Source organism: Stylophora pistillata, chromosome 12 (assembly GCF_964205215.1).
Source record: "Stylophora pistillata chromosome 12, jaStyPist1.2, whole genome shotgun sequence".
NCBI lineage: Eukaryota > Metazoa > Cnidaria > Anthozoa > Scleractinia > Pocilloporidae > Stylophora > Stylophora pistillata.
Window position 1 is genome coordinate 12,195,703 of NC_142530.1, and position 19,758 is coordinate 12,215,460.

A 19,758-nucleotide genomic window follows, 5' to 3' on the forward strand; every position below is an offset into this window, starting at 1 on the left:
GATTGACCGAATGAACTGAATTGATGACTGATTAAAAAGCACTTGACTGTCTATCTGACTGTTAACCGACTTACTGACCAACTGGTAAGTGAGTGGTTAATTGACTGGTGACTGATTAGCCTTTTGACTGACTGGCTGACTCAATAGTTGAGTGAATCAATCCTATTTGACAGGGTATCTGAATGGTTAACTGAGTTGCTCTCCGACTAGAATGTGACTGACGAAATGACTGTGAGTGATTTACGACTGATTAGCTGACTGAGTGACTGCCTTGCTGGCAGAGAGGTGAATGACTGGATAAGTGACTAGTAACTGACTGGTAGTTGACCGCGTAGCTGACTGAATTTCGTTGCAGTCACTGAGTGGCTGAGTAAATGACTGACTGACAGGTTGATTGTCCGGGTAACTGACTTGCTGACCGACTAGGGACTGACTACGTAACTTAATGCTGATTGACTGGCTAACTCACTAACAGACTGGTTAGTGGCTGAGTGATTGATTGACTGGTACCTAACTGGCTAATGGACTGGCTGACCGTCTTGTAATCGACAGACAGACTGACTGATTCACTGACTGAGTGGTTGACAGCATTCCTCACCGACTGATAGTTGACTGCTTCATTGAATGGCTGATAGAATCACATGTTGACTGAGTTACTGTTACCTCACTGGTTCAATCCCATGGTAGCCGACTTCCAACGAACTCTCTAAGTGACTGGTTAGCCATTCATTGACCGTCCCAGTTGCGCCTGGAGGGCTGGCTGACTAGTGACTAACTAGTTAATTGATCCCTTGACTTAATGGTTGACTGATTCTCTGGTACTTGACCGGCTAGCTGACTGGTTAATTGACTTCCTAACCCCATTTAACTTTTGAAACATAAATGCGTCAAACTTGTTCAACGCACGCTAGAAACTAGCCAGTCACTGAGTCAGTCAGTGAATTGTGAAATAGCTACTTTGTCACACGTCAGTCAAGGAGTTAGTCAGCCTGTTTGCCACTCGGTCAACCAGTCACTCCTCATTCAGTAGCCTTTAAGCCAGTGAATTAGCCGTTCAGTCACCCAGTCAGTCTACCAGAACGTCAGCGAATCAAGTACTAGTGAATCACTCAACCATTCACTGATTCAGTCAAGCACTAGTCAAAGACACATCTAGTCACAAGTCAGTCAAGGAGTGAGTGCACCAGTCATCCAGTCAGTCAGCCAGTCCATCCTAATTCAGCAGCCATCAAGTCAGTGAATCAGCCATTTAGTCAATAAGTCTCTCAACCAGTCACAGCCGGTCTGGTACCACTAAATCAGTCAACCAGCACGTTGGCGAAGCAGTCATCAGTCAGCTAGCTACTCAGTTACAAGTCGGTCAACAAGTCGGTCAACGAGCCACTAAGGTTGAGTGACTCAGTAACACTTGACTGGCTCTCAGACTTTGCAGCTCACTTGCTGTCTGATCGGTGATTCAGTGCCTAATTGGAGACCTACAGGCTTAGTTAAACCTTAGTGGCTCGTGAAATGGCTCGTTAAATAAATGGCTGACTAAATCGTTGAGTAAAAGACTAGTAAACTGCCTTCCCCACCTAAAGGTGAATCAGTGGCCTATTGACTGGTGACTGACTGACTGGTTGACTGACTGACTGACTAAATGGATGACTGACTCACTGGTAGTTGAGTGACTATGTACTTGACTGACCCCCTGGTTTCTGTTCACTGACTTGTTGACCGACTGGTAACTGAGTAGCTAGCTGACTGATGACTGCTTGGCCAACGTGCTGGTTGACTGACTCAGTGGTACCAGACCGGCTGTGACTGGTTGAGAGACTTATTGACTAAATGGCTGATTCACTGACTTGATGGCTGCTGAATTAGGATGGACTGGCTGACTGACTGGATGACTGGTGCACTCACTCCTTGACTGACTTGTGACTAGATGTGTCTTTGACCAGTGCTTAACTGAGTCAGTGAATGGTTGAGTGATTCACTAGTACTTGATTCGCTGACGTTCTGGTAGACTGACTGGGTGACTGAACGGCTAATTCACTGGCTTAAAGGCTACTGAATGAGGAGTGACTGGTTGACCGAGTGGCAAAAAGGCTGACTAACTCCTTGACTGACGTGTGACAAAGTAGCTATTTGACAATTCACTGACCGACTCAGTGACTGGCTAGTTTCTAGCGTGCGTTGAACAAGTCTGACGCATTTATGTTTCAAAAGTTAAATGGGGTTAGGAAGTCAATTAATCAGTCAGCTAGCCGGTCAAGTACCAGAGAATCAGTCAACCATTAAGTCAAGGGATCAATTAACTAGTTAGTCAGTAGTCAGCCAGCCCTCCAGGCGCAACTGGGTCGGTCAATGAATGGCTAACCAGTCACTTAGAGAGTTGGTTGGAAGTCGGCTACCATGGGATTGAACCAGTGAGGTAACAGTAACTCAGTCAACATGTGATTCTATCAGCCATTCAATGAAGCAGTCAACTATCAGTCGGTGAGGAATGCTGTCAACCACTCAGTCAGTGAATCAGTCAGTCCGGCTGTCGATTACAAGTCGGTGAACCAGTCCATTAGCCAGTTAGGTACCAGTCTATTAATCACTCAGCAACTAACCAGTCTGTTAGTGAGTTAGCCAGTCAATCAGCATTAAGTTACGTAGTCAGTCCCTAGTCGGTCAGCAAGTCAGTTACCCGGACAATCAACCTGTCAGTCAGTCATTTACTCAGCCACTCAGTGACTGCAACGAAAATCAGTCAGCTACGCGGTCAACTACCAGTCAGTTACTAGTCACTTATCCAGTCATACACCTCTCTGTCAGCAAGGCAGTCACTCAGTCAGCTAATCAGTCGTAAATCACTCACAGTCATTTCGTCAGTCACATTCTAGTCGGAGAGCAACTCAGTTAACCATTCAGATACCCTGTCAAATAGGATTGATTCACTCAACTATTGAGTCAGCCAGTCAGTCAAAAGGCTAATCAGTCACCAGTCAATTAACCACTCACTCAGCAGTTGGTCAGTAAGTCAGTTAACAGTCAGATAGACAGTCAAGTGCTTCTTAATCAGTCATCAATTCAGTTCATTCGGTCAATCATCGAGCCAGTCAATAGGACACTCAGTCACCAGTCGCTAAGCAAGTCAGTTAACTAGTCAGATAGCCAGTCAAATACCAGTAAGTCAGTCAACCATCGAGTCACCTAGTCAGTCAACCAGTCAGATACGCAGTCAAGTACCAATGAGCCAATCAACCACTAAGTCAGTCAATCAGTCAAGCAGCCAGTCAGTCACCACCGATTATCCACTCAGTCACGAGTCATTCAGCAAGTCATTTGACCATTCCGACAGGCAGCCAAGTTCAAGACTAGCTGAATAAATGGTCGCCTATCTCAGGTTTACCTGACTGGCTATCTGACTGGTTATCTGCATTTCTGAGTGACTAGTGATCTCGTAGTTTATTGCCTGTTGACTGACTGGCTGACAGCCTGGTTGACTGTCTTGCTGACTGAGTGGCTGACTGACCCAGTGGTACGTGACTGGCTATCAACTTGGTTGTCTAATCGGCTGACTGAAAGGTTCACTGACCCAGTGGTACTTGACTGGCTATCTAACTTGTTAACGGACTTGCTGACTGACTTGTGACTGAATGGTAATTGACTGGTATCTGACTGGGCTACTGACTGGTGACCAATTGGCTGATTGGCTGGTCGGCTGAGTAGCTCACTGAGTTGTTGACTAACTCAATGGTACTTGACTGGCTCTCTCGCTGATTAAGTGAATGGCTTACTGCCTGGTGACTGAGTTGCTCATTGCCTGCTGACTTGATGCCTACATGGTTCACTCACAGGCTGCTTCAAAGGGTGACCGATTAACTGACTGGCTGACCGACTGGAGACAGAGTGGCTAATTAACTGCTGACTATGAGGCTGACTGCCTAGTTGAGTGACTCGATGACTGAATGTTTGACTGACTCAAAGGAACTTGACGGGCTGTATGAGAAGTGTACTGACTTGCTCACCGCGTCGTGACTGAGTGGCTCACTGGCAACTGACTGCATGACTGGCAACTGACTGGATGACTGGCTGGTTGAATGCTTGTATGACTCGATGGGTGACTAACCCAGTGGTACTTGAGTTGGTATCTGATTATTGAAATTACTCGCTAACCGACTGATGAGTGATTCGGTAATTGACCCGTGACTGACTAGCTTATTGTCTGACTCGCTTATTAAAAGTTTGACTGAATTAGTGGTAACTGGCTATCTAATTAGTTAAGTGATCTGCTGACCGACTTTTGTCTGAGTCGCACTTTCCCTGCAGACTGACTGGCTGACCCACTTGTTGACTGACTGAATGACTGAACGGTTAAGTAATACTTGCCTGGCTCTCAGATTCTCTAGCTTATTTGCTGACTGACTGGTGATTGAGTGCCTAATTGGTAAATGAGAGGCTTACTGGCTCGTTAAGTGACTGGCTGACTAAATGGTTGACTAAATAAGTAGTACTTGAGTAGTTATCTGACTGGTGAACTACTTTCCTCACCTACTGGTGAATCAGTGGCTTATTGACTGGTGATTCACTGACTGGTCTACTGACTGAGTTACTAAATAGATGACCGGCTCACTGGTAGTTGAGTGGCTATTTGATTGGTTGAGTAAACTGCTAACTTATTCGTTGACTTACAGACCGGAACTTGACAGGCTATCTGACTGGTCAACTGAGTTGCTGACCGACAGCTGACTGAGTGGCTCATAGATTGCTGAGTGTCTGACAGATTGACTGACTAGATAAATGACTGGTTGACTGACTCAGTGGCACTTGACTTGCCTTTTGACTGGTTAACTGAGTTGTTGACTTACTGGTGACTGAGTGGCTAATTGACTGCTAACTGAGAGGCTCACTAGCTGGTTGAAGGAACTGAACTTAACTGCCTATCTGAATGCTTAAATGACTTGTTGACTAACTGGCGACTGAGTGGCTAATCGGTGGTGAGTGACTGGCTGGTTGACTGATTGGCTGTCTGAGTGGTTGACTGGCTCATTGGTACTTGACTGGGTATCTGACTGGTTGACTGACTAGCCGACCCGATGGTTGCCTGACTTACTGGTATTTGACTGGCTATCTGACTAGTTAACCGACTTGCTTAACGAATGGTGACTGAGTGGCTTATTGACTGGCTGGATGTCTGACGGAATGAACTGAATGGTTGACTGATTTAGTTGCGCTTGACTGGTTGACTGACTTACTGACTTACTTCTGACTGACTGGGTAATTGATTGGTGACTGCTTGGCGTGTTGACTGACTGGCTGACTCAATGGTTGAGTGACTCAATGGTATTTGACAGGCTCTCTGACTGTTTAACTGACTTGCTGACCGACAGGTAAGTGACTGGCGAAATGACTGTGTGAGGGATTCACGACTAATTTGCTGACTGATGGAGTGACTGCCTTGCTGACCGAAAGGTGAATGAATGTATAACTATCTGGTGACTGACTGGTAGTTGACCGAGCAGCTGACTGAGTTTCGTTGCAGCCACTGATTGTCTGACTAAATGACTGACTGACAGGTTGATTGTCCAGCTAACTGACTTGTTGACCGACTAGTGACTCAATAGGCAACTTAATGCTGATTAACTTGCTAACTTACTAACAGACTGATTAGTGACTAAGTGATCGATTGATTGGTCCGTAACTGGCTAATAGTCTGGCTGACCGACTTGTAATTGACAGGCGGACTGACCGATTCACTGACTGACTGGTTGACTGCTTTTCTCACGTGTTTACTGAGTTAGGGTTACGTGACTGGTTCACTCACTTGGTGGCCGACTTCCAACTGACTAACTGACTGATCAACTACTGACTGACAGAGCGAGTTGCACCTGGAGAGCTGGCTGACTGGTGACTACATAATTGATCCCTTAAATTAATGGTGCCAGTCAATCACTAGTCATTCAACTACTAGTGAGTCAGTCACCCATTTAGTCTGTCAGTCGGTCAACCAGTCAATAAGCCACTGAGTCACCAGTAGGTGAGCAAGGCAGCTGACCAGTCAGATAACCAGTAAAGTACTACTTCTTCAGGCAGCCATTTAGTGAGCCAGTCATTTAAAGAGCCACTAAGCCTCTTAGTCACCAATTAGGCACTCAATCACCAAGAGAGCTAGAGTATGAGAGCCAGTCAAGTATTACTGAGTCACTCAACCGTTCGATCATCCAGTCTGTCAACCAGGAGGTCAGCGAGTCAGTCTGCAGTGAATTAGCGACTCAGACGAGAGTCGTTCAGCAGGTCACCTAACTAATCCGATAGGTAGTTACTACTGGTTCAGTCAAACTTTCAATCAGCCAGTTAGAAGACAAGCCAGTCAGTCACCGGGGAATTAGCGAATCACTCACCATTCGGTTAGCAAGTCATTTAAACAATCAGATAGCAAGTAAAGTACTATTGGGTTAGTCACTATCTAATTTTCCAGTCAGTGAAAGAGTCGGTCGCCCGTCAGCCACTCAGTCACCACTCGTTTAGCAAGTCAGTACACTAATCATACAGCCAGTCAAGTTCCATTGAGTCATTCAAACATTCGGCAAGCGAGTCACTCAACTAGGCATTCAGCCTCTCAGTCAGCAATCAATTAGCCACTCAGTCTCCATCGGTCAGCTAGTAAGTTAACCAATGACCCTTTCCAGCAGCCAGTCAGTGAACCATGTAGGGAGGCAGTAAGCAGGCAATGAGCAACTCAGTCAGCAGTTAGTCAGCAATTCACTAAAGCAGTGAGAGAGCTAGTCAAGTACCATTGAGTTAGTCAACCATTCAGTCAGCTACTCAGTCATCCAGCCAATCAGCAAGTTAGTGACCAGTCAATAAACCAGTCAGTCACTAGAGAATAGCCCATCAGTCACATCTTAGTCAGCAATACCACTAACAAGTCACTTAGCCAGTCCAGTACCACTGAGTCAGTCAACCTTTCAGTCAGCCGGTAAGACAACCAAGGAGATAGCCAGTCAAGTACTACTGGGTCAGTCAGCTAATCAGTCAGCTAGGCAGTGAACCAGGCAGCAGGCAATGAGCTACGAATTCACCAGTCACTTTGCAATTAAAATGGCCAGTCAGATAGCCAGTCAAGTACTCCTGAGTTAGGCGACCATTCAAACACCTTGTCAGCCAAACAGCCAGTCAGCCAGTCAGTCACCAGTCAATAAGCCACTTAGTCACCGATCGGTGGACAAGTCAGTTAGAGCCAAACCCAATGTTTTGTAATAGATTGTGTTGAGATCTGTAAGAAAACACTACAACTTATATGATGATCAATGTTTCCTGGGAAATTCGGTCAGAGAGAGAAGTTAGGTTAAGTCTTTCCCGACTCGTGCAAAGAAGATGATTTCGGAAAAGCCAAAACCAGTTCTTTTTAATAGAATGCGTCAAAAGCTGTAAGAAAATCCTTAAATTTGCTTGATATATTATGTTTCCTCCAAAATCTGGCCAAAGACTGAAATGCGTCAAGTCTTGCTCAAGTCCTGCTGGAAACAGTTTTTAAAAATCTATCTGCAAACAAGCCAAAAGCAACTTATTTGAATAGAATGTGTCGAAATCTGTAAGAAAAAAGTAAATATTGCTTGATATTCGATGTTTCCTTCGAAGTTTGGCCAGATATTGACTTGCGTCAAGTCTTACTTAACTCGCGCTGAAAACACGGTTTTGCAATAACTATCTGCAAACAGGCCAAAAGCAATTGTTTCTGCTGGATTGTGTTAAAATTTGTAAGGAAACACTAAAATTTGCTTAATAACCGAAGCTTCCTGCGAAATCTTACCAGAGATGGAATTGGATCAAGTCTTGCTCAAGTCCCGCTGGTAACACGGTTTTTAAATAACTATCTTTCAACAAGCCAAAAGCCATGTATTTGAGTAGAACGTGTCGAAATCTGTAAGAAAACACTAAAATTTGCTTGATATCCGATGTTTCCTTCGAAATTTGGCCAGATATTGACTTGCGTGAAGTCTTGCTCAACTTGCGCTGAAAACACGGTTTTGCACAAATTATCTGCAAACAGGCCAAAGGCAATTGTTTCTAATGAGTTGTGTTGAAATCTGTAAACAAACACTAAAACATGCTTAATACCCAAAGTTTCCTGCGAAACTCTACCAGAGAGAGAATTGGGTGGAGTCTTGCTCAAGTCGTGCTGAAAACATGGTTTTTAAAAAGGTATCTTGAGATAAGCAAAGACCAATTTTTTCAACAGAATGTGTTGAAATCTGTAAGAAAACACTAAAATTTGCTCGATACCCAACGTTTTCTACAAAATTTGGCCAAAGACTAAAATGCATAAGGTCTTGCTTAGCTCGCGCTGAAAAGACGGTTTTGCAGAAACTACGTTAAACAGGCCAGAAGCAATCCTATTTAATAGATGAAAATCTATTAAAAAAAACACTAAAACTTGCTTAAGACCCGAAGTTTCCTCCAAAATTTGGCCAGAGAAAGAATTAGGTCAAGTCTTGCTCAACTCATGCTGAAAGCACGCTTTTGCAAAAACTATCTAGAAACAAGCCGAAAGCAACTTTTTTTAATGGAATGTGTTGAAATATGTAAGAAAAAACAGAAATCTGCTAGACACGTGATGTTTCCTACGAAATTTGTGTAGAGACTAAAATGTGTCAAGTCTCCTGAGCTAGCGCTGAAAACAGAGTTTTGGGAAAAATTAGACGGACTGGTGACCAACTTGCAGATCGCCTGGTGGCTAACTTGGTAATTGAGTAGATGCTTTTCTGGGTGACCGACTGCTTGACTGAGTTAATGGTACCAGAGCGCCTGACAAAGTTGTTGACTGACTGGTTGAATGATTGACAGATTTACTGGTTGCTTACTGGTCTAAGAATTCAGGATGGCGGAAGTGAAAAGAGGGTCCCTTAACACTAATCCCATTTAACTTTAGACTCATTCATGCTTAAGCCATCAAACTTGTCCCTCTAATAGTCATTGGATTGAGTTACGTTGGTATGAAACATGAAGATATTTTATGTTGAAGCAAAACAGTTATAGTGGTTAAAAGATTGCTGGGGGAGATGAACCATCGCCGAGGGGATATGAACCAAGGTGGTAGATTAAATTTCTTACACCATTATACATTGAATTAAACTACTTTGGTATTAAATATAAAGGTATGCACGATTGCGAGAGAATGTGCAACATCGCCGAGGAGATATGAACCATCGCTAAGGGGATATGAACCAAAGTGGTACGTTAACCCTAGCCCCACGTAATTTTGGAACCATTCGTACTTAAGCTACGAGCCTTGTCACACTGTTGGGCATTATAGTGAGCTATTTGCTTGATAAACATTAGCATACTGCATTGCTAAGTAACAGAGTGACATTCCTTGGAACTCTGACCATCTAGCTTTGGAAAGACTGAAATTCTTAAGTAATGGTTTAGGTGTTTAAAACCATTCAACCAAAAGTACCATACTGCCCCTTTAGAAAAAAAATCCAAGATGGCGGAAATGAAAAGACGGTGCCTTAACCATAACCCTAAGTAACTCTTAACCCATTCTTGCTGAAGCCATGAAATTTGTCACACTGTTGGGCATTGCATTAAACTACTTGTGTGATAACTGTGAGTATATTGCATTAGGGAATGAGAGAGTTCCATTCTTTGGAACTGTAAACATCTAAATTTTGAAAGACTGAAACTGTTGAGTTAGGGTTTAGGTGTTTAAAACCATTTGTACACCAAAAAAAGGAGTTTTCAGACAATAGTAACTCTTTTCAATGATAATCAAATAACAATAGAACGTTTTAGACAAGGACACTTTTGACCAAAAGTATCATGCTACCCCTTTGGAAAAAAAATCCAAAAACTCTAGAGGTCGTTGGATTAAACTAGTTTGGTATGAAACAAGAACATATTTTATGCGGAAGCAACAGAGTTATAGGAGTTGCAAGATTGCGGGGGGATATAAACCAAGGGTTAACCCTAACCCCATCTCACTTTTAAACAATTGCTTCAGTCCTAAAATTTATTACACCATTAAACGTTGAATTGAACTAGTTTGGTGTTAAGTGTTACGTTAACAGTGTGGTAGGGGTTAAATAATTGGGAGAGAATATGCGCAATGGGCAAGGGGATATCAACCATCGCCGAGGGTATATGAACCAAGGTGGTACGTTAACCCTAACCCCATCTCACTTTTGAACCATTCCTGCTTAAGCCATGAACCTGGTGACACTTTTGGGCATTGCATCGAACTACTTTTGTGATAAATATGAGTATATTACATTAAGGAATGACAGAGTTCCAGTCTTTGGAACAGTGACCATCTGAATTTTGAAAGACTGGAATTCTCAAGTAAGGCTTTACGTGTTGAAAACAAGTTCTATACCGAAAAAGGTAGTTTTCAGACAATAGTAACTCTTTTTGATGATAATCAAACAATAAGAAAGCGTTTTAGACAATTGAACTTTTGACCAAAACTACCATGCTACCCTTTTGGAAAAAAATCCAAGATGGCGGAAATGAAAAGCTGGTCCCTTAACCCTAACCCCATCGAACTTTTGACTTATTCATGCTTAGTCCATTACACTTCTCACCCTAGTGGTCTTTGGAATCAACTAGTTTGGTATGAAATAATAACATATTTTATGTGGAACCGACATAGTTAGAGGCGTAGGAGAATTGCGAGGGGATATGAACCATCGCCGAGGGGATATGAAACAAGGGGGTAGGTTAACCCTAAACCAATCTAACTTTTGAACCATTCCTGCTTAAGCCATTAGCCTGGTAACACTGTTGCGCATTGCATTGAAATACTTGTGTGATATATATGAGTATATTGCATTACGGAATGACAGAGTTCCAGTCTTTGGAACTGTCATTATTTGACTTTTGAAAGACTGAAATTCCTAAGTAAGGGTTTACGTGTTGAAAAACATTTCTACACCAAGAAAGTACTTTTCTGACAATAGTAACTCTTTTTAATCATAATCAAACCAAAAGAAAGCGTTTTAGACACCAAAAATTCTGACCAGAAGTACCATGCTATTCCTTTGGAAAAATACCAAGATGGCGGAAATAAAAAGAGGGTCCCCTAACCCTAGCCCCACGTAACTTTTGTCTCATTCATTTTTAAGCCATGAAACGTGTGAAAATATTGGCCATTGAATTGAACTAGTTTGGTATGAAATATGAAGCTATTTAATTTAGAAACAACAGAGTTTTAGGGGATGAAACATTGCGACAGGATATGAACCATCGCCTAGGGGATATAAACCCTCCCCGAGAGGAAGTGAAATAACGTTAACCCTAACGCCATCTAGCTTTTGCCCCATTGATGCTTAAGCCATCAAACTTGTCACACTATCAAACAATGATTTGAAATAGTTTGGTATGAAATATAAAGCTGTTTCATTTAGAAACTACAGAGTTATAGGGGCTGGAGGACTACGAGAGGATATGAACCATCGCTGAGGAGATATCGATCATCGCCGAGGGATATGAACCAAGGTGGTACATTAACCCTAACCCTAACTAACTTTTGAACCATTCGTGCTTAAGCCATGAACCCTTATTACATTTTTGGGCATAGCATTGAACTACTTGCGTGGAAAATATGACTCTCCTCCATTGCAAAATGACTGAGTTACAGTCTTTGAAACTGTGACCGTCTGAGTTTTTAGACTGAACCTCTTAAGTAAACGTTTAGGTATTTAAAACCATTTGTACACCAAAAAAGTACTTTTCAGACAATGGTAACTCTTTTAATCATAATCAAACAATAAGAAAGCGTTTTAGACAATCAAACTTTTAACGAAAAGTACCATGCTACCCCTTTGGAAAAAATCAGAGATGGCGGAGATGAAAAGAGAGTGCCTTAACCCTAATCCCATCTAACTTTTGACTTATTAATACTTAAGGCATTACACTTCTCACACTAGTGGTCATTGGATTCAACTACTTTCGTATACAACAAGAAGATATTTCATGCTGAGGCTACAGAGTTATAGGGGTTGGAAGATTACGAGAGGATATGAACTATCGAGGAGTTATACCGCCGCCGCCCAGTCAGCTCAATGGATTTTGCAGCTCTCTGCAAAAGGTTTGAATAAGCATCATATTAGTATCATATTAGTATTAGTATCGCCGGTGGGATATGAAGAATCGCCGAGGGGATGTGAACCAAGGTGGCACGTTAACGCTAACCCATCTAACTTTTGAACCAGGCAAGCTTAAGTCATGAAGTTGTCACACTATTATTCATTACATTGAACTAGTTTGGTATGAGATTTAAAGTTATTTCATGCAGAAACAACAGAGTGATAATGGTTGGAAGATTGAGAGCCTGCACAGCTGATTTGCCCACGTATGCTGATTTGACCCCTTTTTCTGCTAAACTGCCCACCTTGTGTGCTGATATGCCCTTGTATGTTATGTCATTCGGGCTTGAAAAAAAAAACAACAAACTTTAAGCTAGCAAAAACAATAAACTACTAGAGCTATAGATGACAATGGATTTCATTTAGGAATAACAGAGTTACAATCTTCCAAAGTGTGGCCATTTAAATCGTAAAAATTACTGAATTTTTTAACTTAGGGTTTACGTATTTGAAGCGATTTCTACACCGAAAAACTACTTTTAAGCCAATAGTAACTCTCTTTAATGATAATTAAATAAAAAGAAAGCGTTTTGGAGACTGAAAATTTTGACCAAATTACATAAATTCTAAGTCTAGCACTAAGACTTGAGGACCTTGAGAAAAAGTAACTTAGTTGTGAAATGCGCGCTCGCCTCGAAATAAATCTATCTTTCGTACCATCCTAGCTCAGTCCAATTACCAATAGTGGGACAAGTTTCATGCCTTAAGCATGAATGGTTTAAACGTTAGCTGGGGTTAGGGTTAACCTAGCTCTTTCCATGTCGGCCATCTGGGATTTTTTTCCCAAGGGGTAACATGGCCATCTTTGTAATCATTTCAAATTTCCCTCCAACTCCTGCTGTTGGTTCAGTGGTAACCCAAACAAGTTTCTAGCACTTTCTAGCATTAAAATGAGTTTTTCTTACTTACACCCTTTATCCCATTTTTCGCCTACTTCCAACCCCTATAACTCTGTTAATTCTAAATGAAATAATGCAATACTTAACACCAAACTAGTTCAATTCAATGTCTAATGGGGAAATTAATTTCATGGCTTAAGCAGGAATGGTTTAAAAGTGAGATGGGGTTAGGGTGAACCTACCACTAACCCTAACCCTAACCCTAACCCTAACCCTAACCCTAAAACCCATTGATTCATATCCCCTCGAGGATGGTTCATATCCCCTGGCAATCTTCCAGCCCCTATAACTCTGTCGCTTCGGCATAAAATATCTTCTTGTTTCATACCAAACTAGTTGAATCCAATGACCAATAGTGTGAGAAGTGTAATGGCTTAAACATGAATAAGTCTAAAGTTAGATGGGGTTAGGGTTAAGGGACCCTCTTTTGATTTCCGCCATCTTGCAATGTTTTCCAAAGGGCTAGCATGGTACATTTGTCTAAAACACTTTCTTGTTGTTTGATTACCAACAAAAAGGGTTACTATTGTCTGAAAAATACTTTTTCTAGTGTACAAACGGTTCTAAACACCTAAACCCTAACTTAAGAATTTCAGTCTTTCAAAATTTAGATGGTCATAGTTCCAAAGATTGGAACTCTGTGACTCAGTAATGCAATATACTCATATTTATCACACAAGTAGTTCGATGCAATGCCCAACAGTGTGACAAATTTCATGGCTTCAGCAGGAATGGGTTAAAAGTTACATTGGGTTAGAGTTAAGGCACTGTCTTTCACCATCTTGGATTTTTTTGCAAAGGCGTAGTATGGTACTTTTGGTCTAAATTTTCAGTGTCTAATACGCTTTCTTATTGTTTAATGATCATTAAAAGGAGTTGCTATTGGTTTAGAAGTAGTTTTTCGGTGTAAAAATCGTTTCAGACGCGTACACCCTAAGTTAAAAAATTCAGTAATTTTTACAATTTAAATGGTGAAACCTTGGAAGACTGTAGCTCTGTTATTCCCGAATGAGATCCATTGTCATTTATAGCTCCAATAGTTTATTGTTTTTGCTACCTTAATGTCTGTTGTTTTTTTCAGGCCCGAATGACCTTATGACATACAAGGGCATATCAGCACACAAGGTGGGCAGTTCAGCAGAAAAAGGGCTCAAATCAGCTTTCGTGGGCAAATCAGCTGTGCAGGCCCTCAATCCTCTAACCATTATAACTCTGTTGTTTCTGCACAAAATAGCTTTATATCTCATACCAAACTAGTTCAATGCAATGAATAATAGTGTGAAAACTTCATGACTTAAGCTTGAATGGTTGAAAAGTTAGATGGGGTTACGGTTAACGTGCCACCTTGGTTCACATCCCCTCGGCGATTCTTCATATCCCACCGGCGATAGTTCATACCCTCTCGTAATCTTCCAACCCCTACAACTCTGTAGCTTTCGCATGAAACATGTTCTTGTTTCATACCAAACTAGTTGAATCCAATGACAACTAGTGTGAGAAGTTTAATGGCTTAAGCACGAATAAGTCAAAGGATAGATGGGGTTAGGGTTAAGGGACCAGCTTTTCATTTCCGCCATCTTGGATTTTTTTCCAAAAGGGTAGCATGGTACTTTTGGTCAAAAGTTCAATTGTCTAAAACGCTTTCTTATTGTTTGATTATCATCAAAAAGAGTTACTATTGTCTGAAAACTACCTTTTTCGGTATAGAACTTGTTTACAACACGTAAAGCCTTACTTAAGAATTCCAATCTTTCAAAATTCAGATGGTCACTGTTCCAAAGACTGGAACTCTGTCATTCCTTAATGTAATATACTCATATTTATCACAAAAGTAGTTCGATGCAATGCCCAAAAGTGTCACCAGGTTCATGGCTTAAGCAGGAATGGTTCAAAAGTGAGATGGGGTTAGGGTTAACGTACCACCTTGGTTCATATACCCTCGGCGATGGTTGATATCCCCTTGCCCATTGCGCATATTCTCTCCCAATTATTTAACCCCTACCACACTGTTAACGTAACACTTAACACCAAACTAGTTCAATTCAACGTTTAATGGTGTAATAGATTTTAGGACTGAAGCAATTGTTTAAAAGTGAGATGGGGTTAGGTTTAACCCTTGGTTCATATCTCCCCGCAATCTTGCAACTCCTATAACTCTGTTGCTTCCGCATATAATATGTTCTTGTTTCATACCAAACTAGTTTAATCCAACGACCTCTAGAGTTTTTGGATTTTTTTTCCAAAGGGGTAGCATGATACTTTTGGTCAAAAGTGTCCTTGTCTAAAACGTTCTATTGTTATTTGATTATCATTGAAAAGAGTTACTATTGTCTGAAAACTCCTTTTTTTGGTGTACAAATGGTTTTAAACACCTAAACCCTAACTCAACAGTTTCAGTCTTTCAAAATTTAGATGTTTACAGTTCCAAAGAATGGAACTCTCTCATTCCCTAATGCAATATACTCACAGTTATCACACAAGTAGTTTGCCCAACAGTGCAGTTTGCCGAATGCCCAACAGTGTGACAAATTTCATGGCTTCAGCAAGAATGGGTTGAGTTACTTAGGGTTATGGTTAAGGCACCGTCTTTTCATTTCCGCCATCTTGGATTTTTTTTCTAAAGGGGCAGTATGGTACTTTTGGTTAAATGGTTTTAAACACCTAAACCATTACTTAAGAATGTCAGTCTTTCAAAAGCTAGATGGTCAGAGTTCCAAGGAATGTCACTCTGTTACTTAGCAATGCAGTATGCTAATGTTTATCAAGCAAATAGCTCACTATAATGCCCAACAGTGTGACAAGGTTCGTAGCTTAAGTACGAATGGTTCCAAAATTACGTGGGGTTAGGGTTAACGTACCACAGTGGTTCATATCCCCTCAGCGATGGTTCATATCTCCTCGGCGATGTTGCACATTCTCTCGCAATCGTGCATACCTTTATATTTAATACCAAAGTAGTTTAATTCAATGTATAATGGTGTAAGAAATTTAATCTACCACCTTGGTTCATATCCCCTCGGCGATGGTTCATCTCCCCCAGCAATCTTTTAACCACTATAACTGTTTTGCTTCAACATAAAATATCTTCATGTTTCATACCAACGTAACTCAATCCAATGACTATTAGAGGGACAAGTTTGATGGCTTAAGCATGAATGAGTCTAAAGTTAAATGGGATTAGTGTTAAGGGACCCTCTTTTCACTTCCGCCATCCTGAATTCTTAGACCAGTAAGCAACCAGTAAATCTGTCAATCATTCAACCAGTCAGTCAACAACTTTGTCAGGCGCTCTGGTACCATTAACTCAGTCAAGCAGTCGGTCACCCAGAAAAGCATCTACTCAATTACCAAGTTAGCCACCAGGCGATCTGCAAGTTGGTCACCAGTCCGTCTAATTTTTCCCAAAACTCTGTTTTCAGCGCTAGCTCAGGAGACTTGACGCATTTTAGTCTCTACACAAATTTCGTAGGAAACATCACGTGTCTAGCAGATTTCTGTTTTTTCTTACATATTTCAACACATTCCATTAAAAAACGTTGCTTTCGGCTTGTTTCTAGATAGGTTTTGCAAAAGCGTGCTTTCAGCATGAGTTGAGCAAGACTTGACCTAATTCTTTCTCTGGCCAAATTTTAGAGGAAACTTCGGGTCTTAAGCAAGTTTTAGTGTTTTTTTTAATAGATTCTCATCTATTAAATAGGATTGCTTCTGGCCTGTTTAACGTAGTTTCTGCAAAACCGTCTTTTCAGCGCGAGCTAAGCAAGACCTTATACATTTCAGTCTTTGGCCAAATTTTGTAGAAAACGTTGGGTATCGAGCAAATTCTAGTGTTTTCTTACAGATTTCAACACATTCTTTTGAAAAAATTGGTCTTTGCTTATCCCAAGATACCTTTTTAAAAACCATGTTTTCAGGACGACTTGAGAAAGACTCCACCCAATTCTCTCTCTGGTAGAATTTCGCAGGAAACTTCGGGTATTAAGCATGTCTTAGTGTTTGTTTACAGATTTCAACACAACTCATTAGAAACAATTGCCTTTGGCCTGTTTGCAGATAATTTGTGCAAAACCGTGTTTTCAGCGCAAGTTGAGCAAGACTTCACGCAAGTCAATATCTGGCCAAATTTCGAAGGAAACATCGGATATCAAGCAAATTTTAGTGTTTTCTTACAGATTTCGACACGTTCTACTCAAATAAATGGCTTTTGGCTTGTTGAAAGATAGTTATTTAAAAACCGTGTTACCAGCGGGACTTGAGCAAGACTTGATCCAATTCCATCTCTGGTAAGATTTCGCAGGAAGCTTCGGTTATTAAGCAAATTTTAGTGTTTCCTTACAAATTTCAACACAATCCAGCAGAAACAATTGCTTTTGGCCTGTTTGCAGATAGTTATTGCAAAACCGTGTTTTCAGCGCGAGTTAAGTAAGACTTGACGCAAGTCAATATCTGGCCAAACCTCGAAGGAAACATCGAATATCAAGCAATATTTACTTTTTTCTTACAGATTTCGACACATTCTATTCAAATAAATTGCTTTTGGCTTGTTTGCAGATAGATTTTTAAAAACTGTTTCCAGCAGGACTTGAGCAAGACTTGACGCATTTCAGTCTTTGGCCAGATTTTGGAGGAAACATAATATATCAAGCAAATTTAAGGATTTTCTTACAGCTTTTGACGCATTCTATTAAAGAGAACTGGTTTTGGCTTTTCCGAAATCATCTTCTTTGCACGAGTCGAGAAAGACAACCTAACTTCTCTCTCTGACCGAATTTCCCAGGAAACATTGATCATCATGTAAGTTGTAGTGTTTTCTTACAGATCTCAACACAATCTATTACAAAACATTGGGTTTGGCTCGTTCCCAGATACATTTTGCGAAAACGTCTTTTCAGCACGCGTTGAGCAACATCTGACGGATTACAGTCTCTGGCCAAAATTTCGTAAGAAAACTCAGGTATCAAGTAAATTTTAGAGTTTTGTTGACTGATTCAGTGGTACTCGATTGGTAACTCTAACTGACTTGTCCACTGATCGGTGACTAAGTGGCTTATTGACTGGTGACTGACTGGCTGACTGGCTGTTTGGCTGACAAGGTGATTGAATGGTCGCCTAACTCAGGAGTACTGGACTGGCTATCTGACTGGCCATTTGAATTGCAGTGACTGGTGAATTCGTAGCTCATTGCCTGCTGGCTGGTTCACTGCCTAGCTGACTGATTAGCTGACTGACCCAGTAGTACTTGACTGGCTATCTCCTTGGTTGTCTTACCGGCTGACTGAAAGGTTGACTGACTCAGTGGTACTAGACTGGCTAAGTGACTTGTTAGTGGACTTGCTGACTGAGTTGTGACTGATGGGCTATTGTCTAGTGACTGACTGGTTTATTGACTGGTCACTAACTTGCTGATTGGCTGGATGACTGAGTAGCTGACTGAATGGTTGACTAACTCAATGGTACTTGACTAGCTCTCTCACTGGCTTAGTGAATTGCTGACTAACTGGTGACTGAGTTGCTCATTGCCTGCTTACTGCCTCGCTACATGGTTCACTGACTGGCTGCTGGAAAGGGTCACTGGTTAACTTACTGGCTGACCAATGGAGACTGAGTGGCTAATTGATTGCTGACTGAGAGGCTGAATGCCTAGTTGAGTGACTCGCTTGCCGAATGTTTGAATGACTCAATGGAACTTGACTGGCTGTATGATTAGTGTACTGACTTGCTAAACGAGTGGTGACTGTGTGGCTGACGGTTGACCGACTCTTTCACTGACTGGAAAATTTGATAGTGACAAACCCAAGTACTTTACTTGCTATCTGATTGTTTGAATGACTTGCTAACCGAATGGTGAGTGATTCGCTAATTGCCCGGTGACTGACTGGCTTGTCTTCTAACTGGCTGATTGAAAGTTTGACTGAACCAGTAGTAACTAGCTATCGGATAAGTTAGGTGACCTGCTGAACAACTCTCGTCTGAGTCGCTAATTCACTGCAGACTGACTCGCTGACCTCCTGGTTGACTGACTGGATGATCGAACGGTTGAGTGACTCAGTAATACTTGACTGGCTCTCATACTCTAGCTCTCTTGGTGAACGATTGGTGATTGAGTGCCTAATTGGTGACTAAGAGGCTTAGTGGCTCTTTAAATGACTGGCTCACTAAATGGCTGCCTGAAGAAGTAGTACTTTACTGGTTATCTGACTGGTCAGCTGCCTTGCTCACCTACTGGTGACTCAGTGGCTTATTGACTGGTTGACCGACTGACAGACTAAATGTGTGACTGACTCACTAGTAGTTGAATGACTAGTGATTGACTGGCACCATTAATTTAAGGGATCAATTATGTAGTCACCAGTCAGCCAGCTCTCCAGGTGCAACTCGGTCGGTCAGTCAGTAGTTGATCAGTCAGTTAGACAGTCAGTTGGAAGTCGGCCACCAAGTGAGTGAACCAGTCACGTAACCCTAACTCAGTAAACACGTGAGAAAAGCAGTCAACCAGTCAGTCAGTGAATCGGTCAGTCCGCCTGTCAATTACAAGTCGGTCAGCCAGACTATTAGCCAGTTACGGACCAATCAGTAATCAGTCTGTTAGTAAGTTAGCAAATTAATCAGGATTAAGTTGCCTATTGAGTCACTAGTCGGTCAACAAGTCAGTTAGCTGGACAATCAACCTGTCAGTCAGTCATTTAGTCAGACACTCAGTGGCTGCAACGAAACTCAGTCAGCTGCTCGGTCAACTACCAGTC